The sequence below is a fragment of the Trichechus manatus genome, unplaced genomic scaffold (assembly GCF_000243295.1).
Source record: "Trichechus manatus latirostris isolate Lorelei unplaced genomic scaffold, TriManLat1.0 scaffold00025, whole genome shotgun sequence".
Lineage (NCBI taxonomy): Eukaryota > Metazoa > Chordata > Mammalia > Sirenia > Trichechidae > Trichechus > Trichechus manatus.
The window spans coordinates 9420146-9434316 of record NW_004443961.1 but is presented as its reverse complement, the minus strand read 5'-3'; positions in this window follow the sequence as shown (position 1 = coordinate 9434316).

The following is a 14171-nucleotide window of genomic DNA, read 5'->3' as shown; positions in this document are numbered from 1 at the left end:
TGTAAATGTTTAGATATTGTCTGCTGTCTTTGGGGCATTCAGTAGTTATTTTTCTCGTTTATTGATTGTAGATTTGTTTGTTTCATCCCCCTTTTTTTTTTAATTTGACTGAGCAGGCAGACTGTGTGTTCTTTGTTGTTTGCTCGTCTGTGGGCACAGTACTTCTCGCCTCCTTCTCCAATTGGCAGGGTCAGTCACTCAGATGTGGTAGGGCAGGGTAGGTCTAACTGAAGAGGAGTTACTGGGTTGGGTTGTTTGTGGCACTTACTACAGCCACCAGGGCGGGTCGGTAATCAGTGCAGGGCAGGTTCCAGTAGGCCATGCCCATGCTGCTTGGTGGTGTGATGTTAAGCGCACGGTGCAGGTAGGCCGGATGTAGCAGGGCGATTGTTATTTGTGGAGCTAAGATGGATATGGGAGAGAAGAGAGAGGAACAGGAGCCAAAAACATATAAACAAACAAAAAAGAATGCTAGAGGAGCTTGCTGTTGGAGTGGAAAGATGAGAGACTATGAAATGGAGAAAAACAGAAAGGGGAAGAGGAAGAAAAGAAAAGAAAAGAATGAATAAATAAATATCGGAAAGGTTAAAGAACCGCAATGTTCCCAGGGATCCCACCAGTGCAGCTGTGAGTTCTGGGGAAGTCGCTCTTAGGTGTTGCAGTACAGCCTGGCTAGAAGGTGTATAGGTATACAACACCAGGTATTCAGGGAACAGAAAGAGAAGGATATACTGAGAGAGGAGAAACTGAGCAATGAAGAAAAACAAAAAGGGAAAAAGAGGGAAAAGAAAACAAAAGAAATTAAAAAAAAAAAAGAACAAGAAAAGCCCCCCAAAAAACAGAAAAGAACAAGAAAAAAAAAAAAAACAAGAAAGAAAGAAATGCGCTCATGGATCCCTCTTGACATCTGTGCAAGCCGAGGGGGTAGTCTGCTTGCCATGCAGCACCACCTGGCCAGAAAGGGCTCCCAGCTCAAGAAAAGGAAAAGAAAACAAACAAACAACTCAAAACAAACAAATGAACAAAAGCCCCGGGATCCCACCAGCGCGGCAGCCCAGACCGGGAAGTAGCTCCACACCCGAACAGAGTTGCACAGCCCCTCAGGAAAAAGCAATTATGGCACACGGAGGCAGGTGTTTGAGCGAAAGGCGGGGGAGGTGGTGAAAGGTAAGAAAGAAATCAAAAGAAGCAGGAGAGAAAGCAACACCAGCAGCCAACAAATGGCGCTCAGAGAGCCAGCTAGTGCTGGCTGGTGGAATCCAAGCAGCCGGTGTTTCTCGGACAAGAGACTGTGTCTGCATGAAGAAGAGGGAGCCTAGCATGGGTGAAGAAGGGTAGGGAGTGGGAAAGCATATATCACAAATTACCAGAGCTCTGCAGCCCCTCAGGAAGAAGCAAAGATGGCACACGGAGCCAGGCATTTGAGCGAAAGGAGGGGGAGGTGGTGGGAGGTAAGGAAGAAATCAAAAGAAGTGGAAAAAAGCAACACCAGCAGCCAACAAATGGCACTTAGAGAGCCGTCCCTTTCGGATTTGTGGAATCCAAGCAGCTGGTGTTTCCCAGACAAGAGATTGTGGCCGTGGGAAGCAGAGGAGGCCGAGTTGAAGTGATGAAGGGCGGGGGGTGAGAAGGCGTATATCGCAAATTACCGGTTGTTTTATCTCCCGCTGGAAGCTCCGTGAAGCTGCTTTGTCATACCCCATTTGCTGGTCTCCGATAGGAGTCCAAGATGGCAGATCCACGCTGCATTAGCTGGTAGGGGACCTCTGCGTGAATCTCTCCTTGCTCTCCGTTCTCTGTCAGTTTTCTCACTCCATTTGGTGCTTGGCTGAGTTCTTTATCTCTTCATTTGATGTTTTAGGGCTTCAGGATTGTTGTTTCCTCTGTTTGGCTTAGTTTTTTGGATCTTTGCTGTGGAGGGATGGCATGGTACTTCTGCCTAGAGCGCCATTTTTGACATCCCCTTAAAGAATAATTTGATTGAGAAAATGCTTAGCTATGTATACACTTCATTTAAAATAGTCATTATCTACAGGTCACCTGTCAATATCAATATTTATAAATTAAGTGGAAGGGTTCAATGTGATAAAAAGTTAATTGGCTGGGTTTGGGTAAGGGGGAAGAGATGAATAGATGGAGCACAAGGCATGTTTAGGGTTGTGAAACTATTCTGTATAATATGTTAATGGTGGACACGTGACATTATACATTTGTCAGAACCCCATAGACTCTGCAATACAAAGAGTGAACTCTCATGTAAACTGTGGACTTTGGTTAATAATAATGTACCAATATTGGTTCTTCAATTGTAACAAATGTACCATAGGAATGCAAGATGTTAATAATAGGAAAGACAATGTACAGGGAGCATGTGAGTATTCTCTGTATTATCTGCATAATTTTTCTTTAAACCTAAAATTGTTCTTTAAAAATACAGTGCATTTAAAAAAAAGTTAATTGGCTAATGGAAGTTAACACTGGGTAAATGCCTAGGCCAAATCCTCTGCCAGGGTCAGATGCAATAGAAGATACTCCATGTGTATCTGTCGTCTCCCGTCTCTGTCCTTGCCTCCAACTTGGACTACTGATTACTGATTAAATAAAATTAGATTTTAGCAGGTGATTTGTTAGTTATAAGGGACACTTCTATAGATCCAAGGTCTTGTTGTGAAACTATAGAAAATAAAGCACTGAAAGTCTCCAAAATTCTTCTCAAAGTCATAATCATAAGTGACTTTTGCAAATGCCTGTATTCCCAGAGTCCAATACGTTACAATGATGTATCTTTTCAAGGAAAAAAAAAACAACCCCCCTCCTTAAACACACACTCAAATATTACCTCAATTAGCCTTGTGCTGCGTACTTGCCAGTAGTGTAGGCATTTCACTTTGAGGCTAGTCTGTTCTTTATTGTACTTTGGCCAAATAAAATGGAGGAATCAATGAAAACTAATTTAAGAAAACTTATGCTTTAGAAACCTAAATGTGAAAAATGAGGTACAGCAATTTCTTTTGTTTGTTTTTTTGTTAAATTCCAATTTCCAAAATGCCAGGAAGTGCCAGCTTTTTGGTATCTCTTCAGACAACAGACTTAGCTACCAAGGAAAAGAAAATTGGGGAAAAGTTAACTACGTTCAACCCAACCAACAAATACCTCACAATTAAATGCTTTCCTAATGCCTGGAGCTTCACTTTTTAGGATGTGAAATCAAAGTTAACAGCCTGGAACATTGCCAAGGGTCTGCTAAATCTTCTTAGAGTCCAAGAAAAGGAATCTAATCTGTATGATTTCTTTTTTCTAAAAATAATTGCCTTCTATAATTATAAGAGTTTGCTGGACAGATTAGGGAGAAGGATTTTCTCTTATAGCAGGGCAGGGATTGATTTGTTCATTCATTCATTTTTTTGTTCAAATAAACAACTCTGTAGAATTTGCAGAGTTTGCAATGTAGTCAATGTGCTAACCAGACGAAATATTTCAGCATTGGGTTTTTTTTTTTTTTTTTTTTTTGTCTGTAATTACTTTAGGATGAAATGAAATTTCCTGATAAATCTGGAGTATTTAAAATGCTACCTAGATTTTTTTATAATAAAAAATGCAATGGCATATGTCATAATTTTGAAATGTGAAAAACATTATTAATGGTCTGTGAATGTTAGTTTTAATGCAGGCGTTTCTCAGAGTTCCCTTTGGTTTCCGTATTGCCGGGAAGTTCTATATGAGATTGTTTCAAGCCAAAATTTTATGTTGCATTGTGGAAATATATAGGTCAGAGTTCAAATACTGTCTTTTCCAATTTCTAACTGGGTGGTCTATTTACATGGGCAAGTAACTTTATTTTCTACGTTTGATGTATTCAACTTAAAATGAAGATAATAATATGAGCAAATAGGTTGTTTCAAAAATTAAATGTATTGCATAATCCAAATACCAAGCAAAATATTTAAGACTCCATTGGGACCTCAGTGTTAATAGCACTGCATTAATTTTTTTTTTTATAAAATTAGAAAGTCTTTCCAATGCCATGATGAATATCTTTGTGCATTTCAGATTCTTAGATGATTATGGGATCTCACTAAGGATAATAAATGGGTCCAAGGCTATGTGTATTTTCATTGTGTTGATATCCATTACCGGATAGCTTCCCAGAAGGTTTTATAGTGTCAAGCCAGGGGGATCAGATGAGAGAGCCAGAACTTTACTTTGGGTAATGAAGGGCACATACCCATCTGCCTATATGTTTCTGCCCTAGACAATTCCACAATTTCTTTAATGATAAGATACAGTAACGTGGAACTGGAGGCACAATTTTAAATCGTCAACATCCTGATAACCATTTTAGAATTCTCTGAAAATAAAGAAAAGATTAAAAAAAATAATTTTTGAAACCCTTTTTGTTCTTGGTCAGACCTTTTGAAAAGAAGAAGAGAGGGAGCTGGAGTTAGCCGGCTGGCAGTCCATTGGAAGTGAGAACAAGCAGGACCTGTAACTACTTTCCAAAGTGGGTCTTGGTATTATCTCTTGGCCTCTAAACTGAATGGCTGCCATGATACAGAAATAAACAGTAGCATATAAATTATAAAAAGATAGAAATTTATAGTGTCTCATTTGCATTGAAAAGCAAGGAACTGGGTGCTTTTGAAATATCAGTGTTACCCGAGTGCCTTACTTACTGCCCCCGGATAGTAAGAGATACAAGTCTTATAGAGTTATATACCAAACTTTGAATAGGCTGAAAATAAAAGGCAGAAAAAATTCTATAAGAAATGTTTTCCATATTTTGCACATCTATTCATTTTTCTTTGCAAGAGAATATCATCAAGCTGAGAAAAATACAGTTTTTCTACTAGTATTAAGCATGGCAATCTAGCATTTACAGCTGACCTACATTTAAGATAATTAATAATTAAGGCATAGCTGTTTTAAAAAAAAACCTTGGAAAAGTTCGGTAGATCCAATCTTTTGCGGGGGAAGAGTAAAGAGTAAGCACTGACCTACTTTTCAAACAGATGTAAACCTCAGTCTGACAAGTTTCGGTTTGTGGAATTCCATCATCTACTGAATATGATGCTGTGAACTTCAGTAATAGATTGCTTACTAAAAGGCATATTTTTAGGGCTTTTATGAATTTTATAAAGTTTGTTATTTATAAGACTAATGACACTAGTTGCTATTTTTTATATGTAAATACCATAAAACCTAATGTTTAAACCATATGTATGTTAACTGGAAAGCCTATCAGAGAGCTAGTTGACACCTTAAAATTAACCATCTAATTTTTATCAGCTGTATTAAGATATAAATTATATAACATGACGTTTACCCATTTAAAAGATACAATTCAGTGTTTTTTAGTATAGTCACAAGTTGTGCAACCATCCTCACTGTCTATTCACAGAACATTTGTATCGATCTTCAAAATAAATCTTTACCAATTAACAGTCATCCCCATCCCTCCCACCCACCCCAAGCCCTAGGCAACCACTAATGTACTTTCTGACTCTACTTATATATTTGCCTATACTGAATATTTCATATGCCAAAACCAAACCCATTGCCATCGAGTTAATTCCGACTCATGGCAACCGTATGGGACAGCGTACAACTGTCCCATGGAGTTTCCAAGGAGCGGCTGGTGGATTTGAACTGCCGACATTTTGGTTAGCAGCCAAGCTCTTAACCACTGTGCCACCAGGGCTCCAATATTTCATATATATGGGATTATATTAGATAAGATCTTTTGGAACTGGCTTCTTTAATTTAGCATAATGTTTTTGAAGTGTATCATTGTTTCAGTGAGGGTTCTCCAGAATAGGATGTATGTATGTATGTGTGTACATGTGTATATCTATAGATATATATGTATAGATACATATATATTTAAGGAATTGGCTCATGCAATAGTGGGGACTGGCAAGCCTGAAATCTGTAGGGCAGGCCAGCAGGCTGGCAGTCTGGGGAGAGTTAATGCTACAATCCTGAGGTAGATCTTCTTTTCCAGGAAACCTCAGTTTTTGCTGTTAAGGCTTTCCAGTTGATTGGATGAGGTCCATCCACATTACTGAGTGTAATCTCCTTTACTTAAAGTCAACTGATTGTACATGCAAACCGCATTTACAAAATACCTTCAAAACTATGCCTAGAATAGTGTTTAATGGAATAACTGGGTACTATATCCTAGTCAAACTGATGCATAAATAACTAACTGAAAGTCACCCAGTTTTGTACGACTGGATTTAATCTCTGATGCAAAATAACTGCAGAGGACACACTCTTCCCAAGATACTCTGGGATCTTGCTCTGCTTTTTATTTTTTATATATGTTATTTCTATCTTTGGTAGTAAAGTTTCAAATAATATTGTCTGTCACTGAAGCACAGTGGCTTCAAGTATACAAGTAAGCATGACCTTGGTCTGTAATTTCATTCAGAGGGATTGTTCTCTGAATTTTCTCTATATTAGTTACATTTTTCATATTCTTAAATGATAAAAATGTGGGATCTACAATTGAACTTCTTGATTTTGGCAGAGGATATAGCTACTAGCCAGAGCAAATGCTCAGGTGTTGCTGTGGAGAGACATTTATTTCTAGGGAAGCCAAGGAGGCACCTATGAGTTTCGACCATTGTAAACTGGCTTAGGTTGACATTTACTGAGAAGATTACACTAGTGTCTGGGAGGAGAAACAACAAAAGCATCCTGTTGTTATAGACATCAGTGCAGAAGGTAATTGGTCTTCTTTCAGTTCTCTCTTGAGTTCCCTAATTTCTAAGATCAATGGTTTCTTTTTTTTTTTTCTTTTTACTGAAAACATATTAAGGTTTTCTCTCCTTTTTATATGTGAAGTCTCTTACATAGTTCATGACCAAAAAAGAAGAAAATAAAAACCTGCCTTTTAAATCTGAGAAAATGAATCTATGTGACTTAAAAGTATCTTAAACATGGCTTTCAGAGTTTTGATATACTAACCTCTACTACTTCTAGATATGTGAAATAGCAGTTCTTGTTCTTAAAAATCACTCTGGCATTTTTAATTACCAGTACCAGTACCATTTTTCATGGAGTCAGCTCTGACTCATGGCGACCTCATGTGTGTCAGAGTGGAACTGTGCTCCATAATGTTTTCCATGGCCGATTTTTACAAGTAGACCACTAGGTCTTTCTTCCAACGCACCTCAGGGTAGACTCAAACCTCCAACCTTTTGGTTTGCAGTCAAGAGCATTAACTGTTTGTACCACACAAGGACTCATTTTTTTTTTTTTAATTAGAGAATACTTAAAAATTGACATCACTGGGGCTACTTTATCTTACTAGGCAGAGAAAAATTTAATAATTTAAGAAATAGGCACAAATACAGTGGTATTCTTATGATGGGCAGATTCAGATCTGACACTTTCTCTTTAAGACTTATGTTCTGCATGGCCTTAAACTGTAATCTTAAAAATAGTAGCACTATATCTAATACCAAAGGACCCCTGGTGGCACAGTGGTTAAGTGTTCAGCTGCTAACTGAAATGTCAGTGGTTCAAATCTACCAGCCACTCCGCAGGAGAAAGATGTGGCAGTCTGCTTCTTAAAAGATTATGGCCTTGGAAACCCTGTGACACAGTTCTTCTCTGTCCTATAGGGCTTTTTTTTTTTTTTTTTAAATATAATACGATTGAAAAAAAAAATGATGTCAATTGGCTTCCAGGAGATCAGTTTAATCTGCATCTTTCAAGGTCAAGGAATACTTAAACTAAACAATTTAATAAAGACTGAAAAGATGGAATTCATGATACGGTTGTCAGGTCTTAGCTGCTGAAAGAGAAAATAAAATATAAAATTACAGGCAAAAAAGAATTTAAAGAAAATTAGTACCATTCATAAAATACAATTTTTCAGAGATAATAATTGGTTAGTGTGTACAGTGTCATCTTGAAACTTTCACCTTTTAATACTGATGTTCAATAGGTGATTCCATCTGTTTTCTAGTAGAGTTTAATCAGCATTTTTATGTAGTCAATGGAGACAATTTACTTTTCAAATAAGACTAAGTGGTATATTTAGATATAAAACATCTCCAAAATAAGTATATTTTACGTTTTGAGACACCTATTGTAAAAGTAGATGATCGTGTAGAATACTATGTTATGGACATCTCTTAGAAGAAATAAGTGTTGACACACTTATAAAGAAACTGCTATTATTGCAAATTAGTCAGTTTAATGTTAGCCTAGAGCTGTCTTATAGGATTTTATTACCTATTACACTAAATAACATTTCTCCTGAGAAACTGTGAGAAATGCAGCTCAGTGGACCAGTTATCTTCTTCCAGGTTGCAAAAAGTGAATTGAAAAATATGCTATATGAGAGAGATAATTTATTCCATACATTACTATACTGCTATACAAACTGAGTATGAAAAATTAAATATAATTTCATTGACTGTATGGAATCCCAAACCTTAAAGATTAACTAAAGTTATATAACTGAAGGAGTTACTTTTGGAAATTAATGTTTTTTTTTTTATCAAGGAATGACAGATGAAATTAGTTTCACATTAGAAAGTAAAGTCTGTGAAGTTACTCATTGATGTGAATATCCAAGTACTAATCATATATTTAAAGGTCAAGTTGGAGAGGGTCACTGTGCATGCTTATATCTATTACTATTCAGTCTACCCAGAGAAAGCGTTGCTGGTTGGAGTTAAGAGAACAGACGTTTCCGGAATTAGAGACTAACCACTGCTTGATTATTGCTGTATGGCTTCCTCTTTGGTCCCACCCTATATACTGTATAGTTTTTTCTTTCTTTCTTTTTTTCTCCTCCCTCTTCTTCCTCAGCTACTCTCCTGGATTAAATTCCCCCATTCCCTAACACTCATTTCAGCTAGATGATGTTCCTGTTAAAGCAATAGGGGGAAATTTAACCACTCCAGAATTCTGGGGAGTGTTGTAATTACAAAAACAGAAAAGGTGCTTTTAAATTTAAAAAGTACATGTGTGTTAACCCAGGTGAATTGTTTCATCTTTAACACAAAATGTGTCTTTTTTAATTTATTTTGAAAGTAACACATACTCAATCCAAAAATACAGATAATATGAACACATTAAAAAAGACAGTAAAAGCATCATCTCATAGTCCCACTAGTGAGAGATAACCATGATTAAGAGTTTAGAGATTATTCTTTGAGGTTTTTGTCTTTATTCCTGCATACATTTTGTTTACAGCAATGAGTTTACATTATCATTCTAGTTTTTATACTCATACCATATCATGGACAACTATTCACACCAAAATATTGTTCTACAATATCATTTTAATGGACACAGAGTATGCCATTATATCAACAACCTTTAATTTATTCAATTAATTTCCCATTGATGGACATTTAGACTATTTTCATTTATTACCACTGTACTAATACTATAGGGCAAAAGCTGATGTTTGCACCTTTTCACAGTTGTATAGTTATTTTCTAGGTGCATAATTTATGGGTCAGAAGATGTACTCAAGTTGCAGGCCTTTGGCACAGCTACATTGCTCTACAAAATTTTGTGCCCATTTGTACAACTCAGTAGTGTAGGAGAGGGGCTGTTTTCCCCTGGATGGTTTCATTATTTGTATTTTTTACCTAATGAATAAAATTTTAATTAGGAAAAGTTTGGGAGAGAGATTTTGAATGGCAATATCCCCAGGTTCCTGTAACTATCCTCCCCATCCTCCAAACCAAATTAAGTAGTGTTCCAGGGAGTAAAATGGATTTTCTTTAGTTACTGCCAGAGTTTTCAATATTTGCTTTTAAACTCTATCCACACACTATTTTTCACTATTACAAGTGATTATGTAGCCAGTTCTGCCTCTTCTCTAGGACTTAGGAGAAGAAAAAAAATAAAGTATGAATTTTACAATAATATGTATTTTTCCAAATATGGTATCTCATTAAACAATATACAAAATATTATTTATACATGTAAGTGTTTCTCATAAGTAAAATTGACATATGAAATAATAATATTTTGTTCATTTTCTCACATTAATGTATTTATACCATATGGACAAAATATTTTAAAATATCTAAAAATAAAACATTGAAAGTGTTATGCTTATACAATCTCTCTTTCCTTGGTGTATTACTCAGAATAAATATGTGAAGTCCTCCTCATTAGATAGATCAGTTGTTTGGAGTTATAAGTAAGCCTTTAAAATGTTGCCTTCTCATTTGCACTAGCATCTCTATCACTGGAACTGTATTTATTTAGATATTGGGATACTTTCTATGAAAGGTCATGGGAAATGACCAAGGCATGTTATAAATAGAAGAGTTTTAAATGACATTCACAGGAGCCCTGGTGGTGCCATGGTTAAAAGCCTGGCTGCTAACTGAAAGGTCAGCAGCTGGAATCCACCAGCCCTTCTTTGGAATCCTATGGGGCAGTTCTACTGTGTCCTGTAGGGTTGCTATGAGTCGGAATCAACTTGATGGCAAGGGGTTTGGTTTTTGGTTTTGACTACACATAATAATGGCTAGAGATCAAAGAATGGAAGAGTTTATAAAGAATCTAGACTGTAATCTATGGTGTCACTTATCAGTTTAGTGCTCTAAGCTCCAGATGCACCCCTCTGTGATAGTGGACAAAATTGCTTTAGGCATCTCTCCTTTACTGTGAGCACAATAATAGCTCTCTCAGAAGATGGCACTGAGGACATTGCAGGAGGAAGGGGCTATCCTGCCATTTCTATAGGCTGCTGCATCGTGACTCAGCCGTGTAACTGCAAAGATATCCCAAGGTTCTGTGACCTATCCACCCACCAAGAATGCACTGTTCCTCTTGACATAGACACTGGACACTCCAGGCCTCTTGCCTGCACTCAGATTTCATCTGCTTGTTCATTTGTGCCCTACCCATAGTTTTGCCTCCCAAGGTCCTCCTGACATGCAGCCTTCCCAACGATGACACTGTGCTTGGGTCCTCCTGTCACAAGTGTTCCCTCAGTCTCTCTCCACACCTGCATGCCTGGCCACTGGCTACGCTCACCTGAATTCCAGCTGAATCCTACACAGTTGCCACTAAGACCCTCCTCTTCTGCACCCCCCCACACCCGGCTACCAGCTGCAACTTGACTGTGCTGCACTTGCTTCTAGAAGGTTTCTTCCTGTTTGTTCCATGACTACAGACAGCTCTGGCCCGAGTTGTGTCTGTATCTTCTCTAACAAAGTCTGAACACAACCTTGGGCAGGGAGTCCCTTTTACATTTTTTTTCTTCCTTGGATACTTTCCCCCACCCCTAGGTACCAGGAATGTGACTTTTTTTTTCATATTCTATACTTACCCTTTTATTGTGGTTCAATAATTCCTTTATTCTGCTTCTCCTGAGTAAATCACTGGGTCATTTTGTTCCCCTGATTGGACTACTCCATATAACTGTCTCCACTTTGAAGTTTTATGAGTGATTTCTATTTTCTTGTTTGTGCCAATGTCCACTTAGCAAAATGTCTAGCAAACTTTCTGTAATAATTATGAATTATGTTTGTAATAAGAAAAAAATAATAGGAATAAAACAATAGTATCTCCTTTTCAAGCACTATTCCATGCTTTTCAATCCTTTGTTTTGCTGATCCTACTTGGATATCTATTCTCTGTTAGATGTTGACTCCATGGAAACAAAGGAATAGGTATATTGCATCAAGCCTTAGACCTGTCTCTGACAGGTGCTAGAGGATGATTTGTTGGGAAAAGCACAATCACCTATTTTTTTCATTGCTGTACTCTTAGCATTTATAACAGTGTCTGGCATGATAGGAGCTCAAAAACATTTATTAAATGAGTGAATTGCTACCTGAATACCTTGTTTTTTTTCATTTTTTTCATTATGGTTAAAAATACACACACACACACACACACACACATAAAATTCATCTTAACTATTTTTAAATTTTTATTGTGGTAAAAAATATATTTACAAAACATTTTCCAATTCAACAATTCTTAGGTGTACAATTCTGTGATATTGATTGCATTCATCACGTTGTGCAACCATTGTCACTATCCTTTTCCAAATTATTGCATCACCATTAACAACGCAGTGTCCTCTAAGCAATGACTCCCCTCTTCCCCCATCTCCTACCCCTGGTAACCAGTAATAAACCTTGGTCTCTATGTATTTGCATATTTCATATAAGTGGGATCATACATGTTTATTCTCTGGTGACTGACTTCTTTCACTCCACATGATGTTTTCGAGCTTCATCCACATTGTGGCATGGAATAGAATGTGCATTCTTTTTTAGTTTTTAGGCCCTTTCCTCTGAGATCCTAATAGGTAGCATCAGTCACAAAATGCAAAACTAATTGAACAAATGCCTAGATCAGCCTTCTCAATTCTCGTATAGACTCCAAAAAGATACAAGGGAAGTGCATAGGGAAGAGAGAGACATACCTAAAGAGTCTCTTTTCTGTGATTTTTAAGTATGCAAACTGCAATAAATTAATGCATTCATTTATATTAATGTATATATGGGTATATATACATTGCCAATGATTGGTATAGTATCCATAACTAGCAATGAATAACTATGACCCAAAAGTGCTATTTCAGTTTAAGGACAGTGTGTTGCAGGTGATAGTGTGGAGGTTATCTGGACCATGTGATTCTACTCTGTGCTTATGGCCAAAGATGACTATAAAGGCCCCTAGCTGAGTGTCTCCAAAAGCCTTATCAAATTTAGGAAGCCAGAGGTTTCTTGGCCCAGCTTTGCAGTTGGCAAGGCTTTCTGGATCACAGGGAGCATAAAAGCCATGCTTCACCATATGTTCTGCTCTGGAAGCTGTCCACTGATGGGGAGGCGTGCTGTTTCAACTGAGCATGCTCAAGAAAGGTGAGCCACTAGAGCAAATAACTGACCTAGTGCAGTTGGAGAAATATTTTCATTAGAGTCCTGATGTGGATCTATTTATAAAGAATGATCTTAAAGACCTTAGAAAAGCACTGTATCTTTCTGAGTCCTATAATTCTTGGAAGTAGTAAATGAAGGAAATCTTGGTATGATATACACTTCAGCATTTTTTGGGGGGGAGGAGGGTTAGGAGTAATAATAATATCCTTCCCCATCCTATAGCCCACATCAGAACGATTGAGAAGTAGACAAAGACATCAGAGAGATGGAGCTCAAAATATCTTTTATTTTTGCTGGTCTTGGATTAGAGAACATGGCTTGAGAGTATAGCCAAATAGGCTTCCTTAGGTTTGCCCCTGTTTCTTAAACCTATGTATTCTTCTTGTATTAGGCATCTAGTTTGCTACCAATTCTGACTTGTGCAACTAACCAAATGGTGTAGTCATTATCCAGGTACAATTGCAGACTTTTTTGAGAACTTCAGGGTGTGGATCAAGGATTGGGATGCTCAGAAAACATTAAATCTTAGTAAGTAGTCTAAGATTGCCTTCCAGAATGGCCACACAATTATATATTCTTACCAACAGTACACCACATTCCCTTTCCTTATATCCTGGCCAACATTTTGTATTATGCCCTTTCTAACTTACCGTTATGATGGATATAAAATGGTTTTAACTTGAATTTTTTTTTAATATCTAGTAAATTTGAACTTTCAGACCTTCTGTTATATGAATTGCCTGTTCGTATCTTCTAACTAGATATTTGTTGGTTCTCCTGTTGCTTTTTCCTTGTTGAATTAAGGGAATTCTTTGTATATTCTGTAATTCAGTGTTTCCCTCTCCCCCGCCCCCCGTTATTTCTCCTCCTAAAGAACTTTTTTAGACTTTCTTTTCCTAATCACCTCCCCGTGAAATTTTAATACCACAGATGTATTGTGTGTGTGTCTGTGTGCATCTGTTCTTTAAAGGTTTGATATAATTATATAAGTACTCTGTGAAATCATTTCAGCCTGGAAATATTTGGATACTTTGTCCATTTATTTGTTTATTTGTAAAAGTCTTGAACATTCTTCATTAGGTTGATTTCCATATAATTTATATTTATTGTTGCATTGCAAATGCTATGTTTCCATTATGTATTGCTGCATAGCAAATTGCTCTAAAACTTGGTATCTTAAAACAAACTAACACAATAAACATTTATTTTCTCCACTGTTTCTGTGTATCAAGAATTTAGGGGTGCCTTTGCAGGGTGGAAGGATCCCCGGTGGTGCAGTGGTTAAAAATG